This window comes from Podarcis bocagei (genome assembly GCF_964188305.1).
Source record: "Podarcis bocagei genome assembly, chromosome: 9".
Lineage (NCBI taxonomy): Eukaryota > Metazoa > Chordata > Lepidosauria > Squamata > Lacertidae > Podarcis > Podarcis bocagei.
The window spans coordinates 40,895,107-40,908,613 of NC_138134.1; the positions used below are offsets into that span (position 1 = coordinate 40,895,107).

Genomic DNA, 13,507 nt, shown 5'->3' on the forward strand with positions numbered 1-13,507 from the left:
AGAAGCTGCTTTCAGTAGAAACCTAAATAATATTTTTTTTAAAACTGTGTAATAGCCATTTTGAAATGAAGATATGCTGTATCTTCCCTATAACCTTCTTTCAGGTTCCAAGAAAGGGTGTATTTTGCAAATGATGTTATTCACTTGTTGGTAATCTAGTTAAGAAATCAGGTAACAAATCAACATTTGACAAAAAAAAATGTACAGGATTTACGCAGATGAACTTATTATCACAGTGTCTGATTCTTTCTAGAGTAGTCTGTATTATTTCATTTTATTTTTACATGCCACCACATGGTGAATTCTTCATGACAATGTCTGTATAACAAAGTCTGACTTTATGTTCCTCTGTTATACTTTTCAGGAATCCTGAGCTATGAATGTTTAGTTCAAAAGCTCCACTCTGGACGGAAGCTTTAAATTTACTTCAGAAAGGCATTTGTGTATAAATGTGGTAGCTTAGCTGAGTATATCATTTACACTTCGGTCTCCAGGTCCTAGTAACTGTTGCCTAGATGTTTATTTAAAAGGGAGAGAGAGAGCCTCCATTATTCTTAAAAGTTGTGATCAGAAGCAGGCATGTTAGATGCTAAGCCAATTTTATTTTCAATTTACTTTTCTCTGTTTTGATATACCGGTTATACTACAAGGCAGAGTCCATTTATTTAGAAAGTTACCTGTTTAAGGAAACAATTCATTATGTGTCGTGGAGCTGATGAGTTCAGTAGAGCCACCTTTTAATCCTTGATTCCCTGTGGATTTTCTTTCACAATGCTTTTTCCCTTTGAGTCCCTAAAACTACAGTCCTTTTGACTGAATAGAGGCTATTTTATACACCACCCTGCTCCCAATCCAATTAAGGGTTCAATAATAGACGGATTATGGAAAGTTTACTTCTTTGCAGAAGTGAAGCTTTGGAAAAATAGTATGTTGATAGCAAGAGGGAATGTGAGGGAAAGCGGAGAAAATTAAGGAGATAATGGTCAGTAATCTTACCTTGTCTGATGTTTGCGCTGTTCACAATATAGCAGGCCCTTAGAATAAGAGGGACAATGATTCAGATTCTTTAACCATTTTGTTGCTGGAGTTTAGCTGTCTCTTCAATTTTCTTCACTCTTGCTTTTGTTATCTGCATCTTGCACAAATACCATCTAATCCTTTACTTCAAGTCTGAAGTTGTGAAGGGTCTTTTTTTGGGGGGGGGGGCGGTTGGCATTTTCTCTTTTGGAGGAAGAGGTTAGATTGTGGAAATGGTAATTTCAAGAACAATCTGCTGTTTCTGTTTTGCAGGAGTTAAATATAAGTTCACTTAACCATATGAGATTTGTTTATCTCTCTGTTTTAAGTAAACAAATTTATTGAAATGGTTGTGTTCCAAAATATGCTACAGTTGCTTAATTATAAACACTTAAAGTGGTTACATTATATATCATAATGTATCTATTATGTAATAAATGAAAATAAAATGCAAATGATAGTTTTAACTTGTTTATTGAACTGCTGGGATTTCATATTGACTTCAGTTGATGGCATTTTACTCAACATCTTGTCCCTCAAGTAGCTGTGTTAATACATTGTGATCACATATCTGCACTTCACTGACTATTTAAAAATGACATTCTGGACGTTTTGCTCAGTATCCTTGGTTAACAAAGTGTTAAAACCATTCTGTGATGTACTGAGCTAGGTAGTTGATCTGGAAATGTTTCTTTGTACCGTCAAACCATTTTTTTTGGCAGATAAATTAAGCCTTCTCCATTTTGTAGAACAACCAGTAGTCATTATTTTCAGCTACTTTGCCACCTTATTATTGTTAAGATCTCTACAGAGTCTTTTTCTTTGCCTAGAATAGTGGATTTTTGTGGGCTAAATGTTTAATGAGTCAACGCGTTAAAGGCTTCACTTTTCTTCCAATTAACCCCGGGACCACTCTGGCATTTTTGTAAATCCACAGAAGTATTTTGTGAGGCCTAAAGGGTAAGCTGCAGGCAGGCTGTAAAGAATGTAAAAAGACTAACCTGCTAACCAACACTATGCAGTTGGACAAAGAGAGTTTAATCCGTATTATGGTAAATGCAGGCTTAGTGTCCCAAAAGGGCTTTGCAAAGTGGAACGAAACAAAGAGGGCAGCGTCAATAAAAATCCAGTGCTTTTATTTTTATACACAAAATTGTTGCAAAAAACCCCACACCTGATAATAGCATTAAGAAAAGTTTTGAATAGTGGTTTTAAATATGATACTAAACATTGTAATTGTCCACCAATTGAATGCTGTTTGTTGTACATAAAGAAGCCTGAAAGCAACAAAGTGCGCTCAGGTGGCTGAATATTCATGAGAATAGCCAGATGAGTACTTCAGTATAAATCTGAAAGGAATAGATCAGTTGTTAGAAGAAGGCGAAGGAAATAGCGTATAGAGTTATTTGTATGCCTGCATCTGGAAAGATATTTATAAAGGAATGAAAAATAAAATTACATGGAGCCATTGGGCAATTTCACATCGGTTTCCAAAGGGCCTTAGCACTCTATGCTCACTCAGTGGTTCTTCAAGATTGTGTTCTTTAAATTATTATAATCAAATGTATTCTTCTCAGTACAATTGCATTTCCCCAGTTCTCAAACCTTAAATTACTATTCCCAAGTAAGTAAAATATTTCCACAATGTAGCACTCCCATTGCAATTGTGAGTGGTGTATGGACTGAGGTTGTTTGAGTATGATGAGCACCTACTGGCTAGCGCTTATGCAAACCCCAGCCCCACCCATGCCTGTATCACATTGCATTTTCTTTGTATTTTCCCCATCTCTCTCTCCTAGAGCCTGAGAAACCTAGAAGAACTGAGTCTTTTTAAGACCTAAAAAAAATTCCTGATAAATACCAGGAAGGTAACTTCTCCCTCACAGAACTGTTATTTTTAGTGCATTGTGTCTGTGTGGTGTGATTTTGCCCTGTGCACAACCAGAGCATGCATGGACTAGGCCCCCTTTAACAAGACTATTCACATTCAAATAAATGACACAATAAATAGTACGGGTAACCCATATAGGGTTAGAGATGCATTAGTGACATTTTAAGTTACAAATAACTGCAGATTTTCTTTGCTCCTGGAAAGGTCCCATGAAGTCAGTCATAAATCAGTAAACAGTTTGCTGTGTTATAAGCTTCTGGAAATTGATGAAGATCACAAAAATGATTGTGTGTGTGTGTGCGCGCGCGTGCGCACGCGCACACACACAAATATATATAAATATACAAACCTTTTTTATCTGCTCTGAAGAACTAATAAAGAGGGTTGAATCCAGAAGAAGTTAATAATGCTTTTATCAGGGGAACTTAAGTTAGTCATGAAGCAACTTATGCCGTAATTTCAGTTAAAATAAAATTGGACTAACTTCCTCTGCATCGAGTGAAGTGTTGTATTTTTCCTGTTGTATTTTTCGTGTTCTGAATTTGATCCCTGCATTGAAATCAGCAGTGGGGCAGGGAGGTGAATTAGCTTCAGCAGTTCCAGACTGGTGTAGTTGGTGGGCCTGATTCTGGGACCTATCTGTGGAATAAATAAGTTTTGAATATAGTGGTTCAAAGGCTGCCCTTCACATGCCCCTGGAATCTGTGGCACAGACCTTTTTGTAGGAATCCTCTGGTGGATTCCTCCTCTTTTCACCTCAGAGGAGTACTTCTACCACATCGGAGACACCCTCCAGCCAGTGGGTCTAAAAGTTAGGAAAGCATTCTCACTCTTTGCTGGCTTAGCTCTGGCATCGGTGCTTTCATAGCCATTAACCACTATTTGTGAAACTCAGGACAAGGTAATAATTGTGTGGATTGACAAAAGTGGTGGTTTTTTAGGGGAAGAATGTTTATAATCAGCTGGTTCCCCGAGGCACCAGGTTTTGGCCAATTTTACGATATGTCACTTAAAAATCCCCGGTACCTATATATTTTGAAATAAATGAACTTAATATATTCATTAACTGTATAAATTAATGTCTGTCTGCTACCTCTTTTACCGTATTGCCACACATTTAATGAATAAGTATGCCACAAATCCTGCTGCAGGAAGCTGCACCCAGGGACCCACAAAAGGCTATTTTAGCAATACTTGAAGTTATCATTGAATTCCGTTTCAAAACAGGGAGGGAAGGCATACCACAGAAAGCCAGATTCCTGTAATTGCATTTATGCTCTTTCTGAAAATGTAGCATGGAAAGCAGACAATTGTGGTTGTTAGTCTCGCAAGAATCTCTTGTGTCTGCTACTGTTTCACAAAGAAATGCAAGAGAATGAGAAATGCTTGTAATAAGACGGAAGCAGAATAAACATAGAATCAGACTGTGGCATCTGCACTCATCATTGGAAGAAGAGTAGCATAGTTTTAACCACAAATAACATACTGGTTTCTTTCAAATTGGTTGGAATGATTCAGATGAGAAAAATGAGAAGCACTCTGGATTTTTGACTGGCTATTTGCTGGAAATACGTTTATATGACCATAATGCTCCTTGCACAGTTGTGTAAGGCATACAGTAGTTAAACTAGCTTTAAGAAGAGTGACAAAGCGGTTTCCTGTGGTTATTATTTGTGTGGAATAGCAAAGAGTCTTGTTGGAATTAGGTGTTGCCCTGAGACATTGAACAAATTCATGATGATATTCCCTAGACAGCCAGGCAGCCTGCTAGCAACGTGATACAGGAGTTCAATGTGTAAACAGTGATAACGGTGATACGTCATTTGTATAACAATTTGGCTGTTCATTGTGCTGGAAGCTACAGCTTGGAAAAAAAACACCTCTGTATAATTAAGAGTGTATAATTAAGGATAATTTTTGATAGAGAAAGGTTGTGATGTGGTCTAAAATTTAGACCTGCCAAAAGTTTCTGGATGCCAGTATATACTTGGAAATAACTGATTTGTATTGCACTTGTGTGTGTTAGGTGGAAAGAAATGTTTGTGTCTTTTTTAGAAACACATAAAATGGTAACATATTTGCATTGACATTGGGGAGGAGTGGTACTCAAAGATCCTTTGTATGTGATGAGATCTGTGAGCTACAAGTGACATCCAGAGAGTATAAACCTTACAGGCAGTAAAATGGATGGATTCTTGTTCTGTGTGTCAGAGGCAGTTCCAGTTTGTCCTTTTACAGAGCAAACTATGGCAGTTCATCTAAATCAGGCAATGTCCAAAGATCGTTTCAGGGGTCTAATCTGGCCCCTGTGGCAGTTTATTTCCTGGGGTAAAATCCTAAAACAGGGGTCAGCAAACTTTTTCAGCAGGGGGCCGGTCCACTGTCCCTCAGACATTGTGGGGGGCTGGACTATATTCGGGGGGGGGGGGAATGAACAAATTCCTATGCCCCACAAACAACCCAGAGATGCATTTTAAATAAAAGGACACATTCTACTCATGTAAAAACACACTGATTCCCAGATTGTCCGCGGGCTGGATTGAGAAGGTGATTGGGCCGGATTTGGCCCCCAGGCCTTAGTTTGCCTACCTCAACCACTTCAATCCTAAAAAAAGGTCAACAACTTTGGTTGGCCCTTTGGTTGGCCCTCATGGCCCTTCACTTCATCAAATCTGGCCCTCTTTGAAAAAAGTTTGGACACCACTGATCTAAATGAAGTTTTAAAAATCTCATTCTCTATAAAAAAAAACACACCCCACAAAAACTCTAACATTCTGAATGTTACAAGTCACTGTGCTGAAGAATAGGGTCCAAAAGTAAATCATGAATCGTACACAAGATGTCTGACAGACAGAATGTCGACAGGTGAAGCTTTCCCCATAATTGCATTTCCATAATAGAAAACGCTACCCTGTTTAAAGATAAAAGGCATCACTCTTTTTGTTCCTGTACATATATATTATACAGGAGCAAGCTGCTGCTGTTGAAAGACAGCACATCTCTTCAGCAGGGAAGATACAGGAAATGCTTCACAATTTCTTTCTTTTGATTCCTTAGCAATGGTGAATATGTGAATAAGCATCATGAGCAGCAGCAGCACCTCCATAGCTGCCTAATAAGCCTCAGAACATTTCCTTCACTTTTGCTTTCTAACTTTCTTTATAGATGTCTGATTAACTTACTTTAAAAAAAAAATGAAAGCTAAGAAGTCAGATCCTCCTGGTAGGAGGTGCAAAGATTAACTAGAAATCATTCAGAATTCTACTCCAAAAGGAGCTTAATTCACCTTTTGTTCACTGCACTGAACAATTACGGAACTACTTCAGGTACATTTCAAATATTTTTGAACTAGTGCAGTTGAACTAATTCATTCCAAGCACTAGTTAGATGACAACTAAAACAATTATGACCACGTTCTTGTTTCCTTGCAGTATTTCAAATGACTTTTTCATTGCAAATTTTGTATTTGAGAAGACATACGATTAAGTAAGCATTTGGTTCATCAGGAAAACAGTCAAAGTATTGAGTACAGCTTATTTAATTACTTAGTGTTAGTCACCTGATAGACACAGATATATTGGTTCATAGGGGCAAATCCATAGGAGGAGTCTATAGCACACCAGATAATTTGATGGCATTCCTTGAAGCATCTGGCAGCAATTTGCTAAACGTCTGTGACATAATTATAAAAGTTCAGTGGAGTGACAGATGTCGCATCCAGATCGCCCTCACATATAAAAGTTGAAATTGGCTTCTAAACATCTGAGTGTCTGACAAAAATGGCAAATATAAGAGAAGGTGTATATTTTTGATAGAAAGGGAATGTATGCAGGAATGTAACCAGCTATCAGGTTTTCTGAAGAAGGGAAACAAATAGGCAATGGCCTTAATAGCAGGGATTTGACAAAATAATGGTTAGAGGAAAGAATACTGTTCCCAAAGATATTTCACTTCACCAGTTGCTGGAAAGAGCAGGAGGGGCAAGTTCTCTTGGTCTCAGGTCCTCCTTGTGGGTTTTCCATAGGCATCTGGTTGGCCACTCTAAGAAAAGGATGTTGGACTAGATGGGTCATTGGCAGTGGCGTAGCGTGGGGGGTGCAGGGGGGGCCGGCCGCACCGGGTGCAACATCTGGGGGTTAGGGTTAGGGGGCGCAAATCCATGGGTTAGGGGGCGCAAATCCACGGGTTAGGGGGCGCAAATTACTTGCCTTGCCCCGGGTGCAGACAACCCACGCTACGCCACTGGTCATTGGCCTGATCCAGCAGGCTCTTCTTATGTTCTTATGACCACCCTTTCTGCTTAATACTCATCCATGTTTCCTCTAGTTGAACTTGGCCATCATGAATAGATTACATGAACATGCCTTAAGTCATCTGGCATGAACACAAGCTGCTGGTGCAACAGTGATGTCCTGTATGGCCAGCCCTGCTATTAAGAGAAGAAGAAGAGTTTGGATTTGATATCCCGCTTTATCACTACCCAAAGGAGTCTCAAAGCGGCTAACATTCTCCTTTCCCTTCCTTCCCCACAACAAACACTGTGAGGTGAGTGAGGCTGAGAGACTTCAGAGCCCAAGGTCACCCAGCAGCTGCCTGTGGAGGAGCGGAGACGTGAACCCGGTTCCCCAGATTACAAGACTAACGCTCTTAACCACTACACCACACTGGCTCTTATTAGGCAGAACAAGGTTACCACTTCAGTGGAGCTGGGGGAGACCCCTATCTGAAATCCTGGAGAGCTGCTGCTGGTCAGTATTGATAGTGCTGAACTAGTTGGACTTGCTATAAGGTAGCTTCCTATGTACTTGTGACAAACAGCCATGAGTCAGGCTACCCTAATAAAGGAAAAAAGGGAACTCTACCCCTTCTCTTGAAAGTGTCCACATTTTGTGGGGCCCTACAACTTCAGGAGGCTGTAAGAGGTTGGCCTCAGAGGTCAAGTGAGCCCCACAGCCACAAAGGCAGGTCTCGGGACTATACCGTTCATCTTTAAAGGTTCCTAAGAGTATTCACCAAACCTTAAAGGTAAAGGGACCCCTGACCATTAGGTCCAGTTGTGGCTGACTCTGGGGTTACGGCGCTCATCTCGCTTTATTGGCCAAGGGAGCTGGTGTACAGCTTCCTGGTCATGTGGCCAGCATGACTAAGCCGCTTCTGGCAAAGCAGAGCAGCGCACAGAAACGCCTTTTACCTTCCCACTGGAGCGGTACCTATTTATCTACTTGCACTTTGACGTGCTTTCTAACATCTAGGTTGGCAGGAGCAGGGACCGAGCAACGGGAGCTCACCTTGTTGCGGGGATTCAAACCGCTGACCTTCTGATCGGCAAGTCCTAGGCTCGGTGGTTTAACCCACAGCACCACCCGCGTCCTCTCAACCTTAACTGCCTGTAAATTCCCACAGTTACCTGACATAGCATTGACCAGTATGACCGAAGTAGCCTATTTAACAGCTGCAACCAACTATAGATCCCTGCTGATATATCAGTGCAGAGTAGGTGAAAAAAACCCCAGTCAACTTGGTCAATTTGCTAACAAGCAAATTTTTTTACTCTGCGCAGGCAGCACACTGCCTGTTCTGAGTATAGATAGGGTGGAGATGCTTCGTCTCCCTTCCCTGAATGGCCACAAATGGACAGTAGTGGAATTCTGTTGCCAGCATTGAAGTAAGATCCAGCTGCCAGTTTCTGCCCAGGGAATGGTGTGTGCGCACATCATGCTGTCCTTCCCCTCTCACCATAGGTTGGCCCTGATGCACTTGCACATACTGTACTTTTCTACTAGTTAGGGATACGGGTGGTGCTGTGGTCTAAACAAGCAAGCCTCTTAGGCTTGCTGGTCCTAAGGTCGGCAGTTCGAATCCAAGTGGTGGTGGGAGCTCCTGTTGCTTTGTCCCAGCTCCTGCCAACCTAGCAGTCCGAAGGCATACCAGTACAAGCAAATAGGTACTGCTGCGGCGGGGAGGTAAACGGCGTTTCTGTGCACTCTGGCTTCCATCCCAGTGTCCTGTTGTGCCAGAAGCAGTTTTGTTGTGCTGGCCACAGGACCCAGAAAAGCTGTCTGCAGACAAACGCTGGCTCCCTTGGCCTGAAAGTGGAGATGTGTGCCGCACCCCATAGTTGAATACGACTGAACTTGCAGGGGTCCTTTACCTTTACCTTACCTTACTTTTCTACTCTGTGGTGTTTCTATCTGAAACAAAATTGACCAGGATTTTTCTTCAGAACAAGTAATGATTTCTTTGTAATGCATATTGGTAATGGGCACTCTTTTCTCTTGTTTTGTTCTGGTAGTTACATCTTTCAGTTCAATAACAATTAGGAAACAACCTAAGAGACTTCTAGTTTTCAACTTACAAGAAAAGATAAATCTGCTGTTGGGTTTTGATGAAAGTGACAGCATTGTAGCTTTCTTGAAATACTCCTTGCCTTATACGAAATTACATTGATTGGTTCATAAAAGAATAAGCCTTGTTTCTTTCTTTTTTGGAAATTCCTGTGAAAATTCATAGCAAGGGAGACTCCCCCCCCTTTTTTCCACCATACTAAAAGCTGCTTAATTATGAAAATGACCTTGAAGGAAAGAAAACAAACATTGCTGAAAACATTTTTACTTGTATTGCCAGAACAGCTGAACTGAAAAAGTTGGATCTTGCTGTATACGTTGTAAATACTATCATTTAATGTTAATGAGATGTGCGAGAGAATGCTTTTGTCATAGTTTCATCAAACTGATTTTGTCAGCAGTGGTGCAGAACCCTTGACACATCACTTTGAGTGCTCATTAGGCAGCCGATTCCGTTGAATTTTCATTAAATTGATGAACTCATTTATCTATGGGCAGTGACATCTTATGTTATGTAGATATATGTTTTGATATGAGAATGCTTGTTTGCTTATTATTTCTTTCTTTTGTGTTCCTGCAATATGTTGTCATATTAGAGTTATTCCCAGCAACACATGTATGGTTGAAGCATAAAATCAGCCAAAAAACTAACCAGCACTTCAAAATATCTGTTGGATGGTTCTCCATTTCCCCTTTGTTCTTTATCTGTCATGTTTAATTTTTAAAAGTCAGAATGTCTCAAATGATGTGAATAGCTTTTTCATGCTAAAAATAGTTCAGGTTAGGTAAAGATTTTGAACACTTAAAAAAAAAAGTTGGGGGAGTTAAATAAGAGAACTGTAAACTTCCACTCCTCAATTATCCTATACCTTTCTAAAAAAGTATAGTGGTGCTTGGAATAATAATGTATCTTTCAGATATTGGCTAGGTTTAGACAAGCGTATCTTAGTTTAATAATCTGAGGTATGAACAACCTTTTGCTCCACATGTACAGGCACTTCATACAAGCCTCAATTAAACCAGGAATTCTCTAATCATAGTTTCCCTTTTCACCTAAACCAGAAAACTAGGTTCAGAAGAAACCAAGACCTTAAACCAACTTCAGATAATAGTTTAAGATCCTGGATTATTCTAAAGTGTGTTACCACTTTCCTGGTTCAGATAAAATGGGTAAAGATGGTTGGTTAAAATTGTCTTGGTTTAAACATAGATTCATGAAAGGAGGAGTCAAGGGGCAGAACCCAACATTTGATCGTCTGAACATAGACTCTGTGAACATTTCTTCTGAGTGTACCGGTCATCAATCAAGACAGTTGGATTAAATATTTCTGTTTCATAGATTTAAGGATTTAGGCAGTGCAAGCATTTCCCCCCCACAGGGCGCAGGATCCAAAGGGGCATCTTCCTGCCTCCTTCCTAAAGCCTAGTAAGCACTGGGCTTTGGGAAGGAGGTGTCAGGGCTCTGACAGGGTCCTAGAGCAGGCATAGGCAAACTTTGCCCTCCAGATGTTTTGGGACTACAACTCCCATCATCCCTAGCTAACAGGACCAGTGGTCAGGGATGATGGGAATTGTAGTCCCAAAACATCTGGAGGGCTGAGTTTGCCTATGCCTGTCCTAGAGTCCTATTGTCTCTTTCCCAAAGCCAAGCTAGTGCTTTCACAGCTTTGGGGAGGAGGTGGGAGGGGTCTAGGACCTTGCCAGAGCCTCACACCTTCTTCACAAAATCTGGTGCCTCCCTTACCCAGCACTGCAAAGGCTGGGATGGGCATCAAAGTTTGACATCACACAGAGCATCTTATTACCAAGGTTCGCTGCTAGGTTTAAAGTGGTGGCAGCTGGTGGAATGAGAAAGTACTAGGTCCAAAGTACTAGGGCCAGAGTTCTTGATAAAGATGGAGAAGCCTTTGGTATGGTCCACTTAGGCCTCCACAGTACATCCCATGGGAGCAACTTATTCAGAGGTGAGACCACCACTGAAAATATTTTCTCTTGCACATCACCTTTCCATATTACTTTACACAACGGTTTTCACCCTTCAGATACTCTTTCCCCTTCAGAATTTATCATTTTTAGTAGCTCTTTTCACACACATACCCAAACAACGCCTTGCTTTTTAAGTCCATGGAATAACCAGGTTACTAAAGAGTAAATGGGTATATTATTCAGCAGCCTGATAACTAGAGCAATGTATGATAGTCACAGGGACGTCTTGGACAGTAAGTAATATGAGAACAAGGTTGTTACAGGTGTGTTCCTCTTTTGTATGATTTGTCAGGTTCCTTGCTGTAAGTTATGGTAATGACATTCGTTGAGAGGAGATCTCAGTGACTGTCTGCTCTGCATTTGTGAGGGAAGTAATATATCAGGTGGTGGGAAGAAAAAGAGCTAATCACTAGGTGTCTGATCTATATTCAAGTTGGGATTTGCTGGAAATGATCCCCACAATTTAACAATAACAATAAAAAGAGAGAAACTAGGCCTAGCTCTCTGCTAATATGACACTGTAAATTGGTGATTAGTGCCTTTAAATGGTGAACTCTAATATCCCCTTGGCTTCACTATCTCCAAGTCTTCTGACAGGTATAGACTTGCTTTCTAATAGGGTTTGCATCTGAAGATAAGCTTGCATGTAAACAAATTAACTTCTTGAGAGCATTTTCACCTGTGACCATTCATGAAATATTAAAAATAAAATAAAATGGATCATTTTGTAAAACTCTGTTTTGGGAGATAAGTCTTTCGCATTACATTTCAATAAAATGAGGTAAGGTTTAGTATCTGAGATAAAAGAACAGCTGGATATATTTAATAAACAAACTGAGAAATACTTAATTTTAGTTTTAGCAATACAGAACAAATTCCCTGTAAAACAAATTGCACTTTTCGAATATACTTTAATGTGCATTCAACAAAGGAGAAAATGGGGTGATTGAAGTTCAATTTGTACCATGTTATTAACCATTTCCGCTTGACTAGATGAGTAAAAGGATAATGGATGAGGGTTTTATTATTTCCTTTCTGCTAAAATGAAGTGGTATAGAAGATAAGGTAATGAGATTAATGAATATAAGGTAAAGCAGTAATCAATCAAACTCAAGGAGGGAGAAGAGATGACAGTACACAGAAGCTGCAACAAAATAATTTTTTTATAAGTAGACCCCATCAACACGAGCAGAACTTTCAAAGCTGTCATTTGTTGTCATTAGCTGCTTAACCAGCTGTACACTGGATTCCTTAATAATAAAAAAATCCAAATACATAACTAAGTAACTAAATCCAAATACATTCTGGAATTGTTTACTGCAGGTTATGCTTGTTTTTCTATTTTATTTTTTGGAAATAATAAACTATAATCAGCTTTGAAGTACATTAGAGTTACAACAAAAAATTTAAAAACATTTTCTTATAAGCAGTTCAGAATGGGAAATACTACGACATCTGGTTTTTATCCATAACACCAGGGCTTTTTTTCATCTGGAACTCACCGGAACTGAGTTCGGGCACCTCTCTGGTGGGCGCCATTGCCTTTATAAGAGAACAAGGGAGGTGTTCATGGTGAGTTCTGGCACCTCTTTTTCTAGAAAGAGGTATCACAACCCTGTGAAGTTGGACTAGGCTGAGAGATAGCAACTTAATCAAGACTGCCCAGTGAGCTTCATTGACTTCACTAGAATCGGGCAGTTCTAAGTTGTATTCAGCACGCCAAATATTTATAACAAAAGCTTTTATGCTGTAGCCATGGAACATTTTATATAATTCTGGTCACTCCATGTCTAAAAGGGTATCCTGAAGGGGAAATGTGATAGAAGTTTATAAAAATTATGAATGGTATAGAGAAAGTGGATAGAGATCACCCCTTTCTTTTGCTAAAGTGTTAGTAGACCCACTGAAATTAGTTAGCAATAGATTCAGAACAGCAAAAGGAAACACTGATTTATGCAACAAATGATTAAATTATGAATATGGAATTCATTGCATTAGGGTAATGATGAATGGCTATTTGCTTAAATAACTTTATTAAATAGTGAGACAAATTTATGGAGGATAAATGTTCCAAAGGCATGGAACTTCCAAGTTTAAAGGCAACTGCTCCAAATTCCACCTGTGAAAGGGCAAAAAAGGGAGAAGGACTGGTGATTCAATTTCCTACTTGCAGGTTCCCTAGTGTATCTTGCTAGTCACCGTTTGAAATGTTGGAGAAGAGACAACCATGTGTATAATTGAATCTCTGTATTGCCTACTGAAGGTGTAA

At 39.8% G+C, this 13,507-nt stretch overlaps 1 protein-coding gene across 4 annotated transcripts in view; it reads left to right on the plus strand.

The window, feature by feature from the left end:
• LRBA (LPS responsive beige-like anchor protein) overlaps positions 1-13,507 on the plus strand; it is a 364,869-nt gene that overhangs the window by 234,851 nt on the left and 116,511 nt on the right. The window lies entirely within an intron of this gene.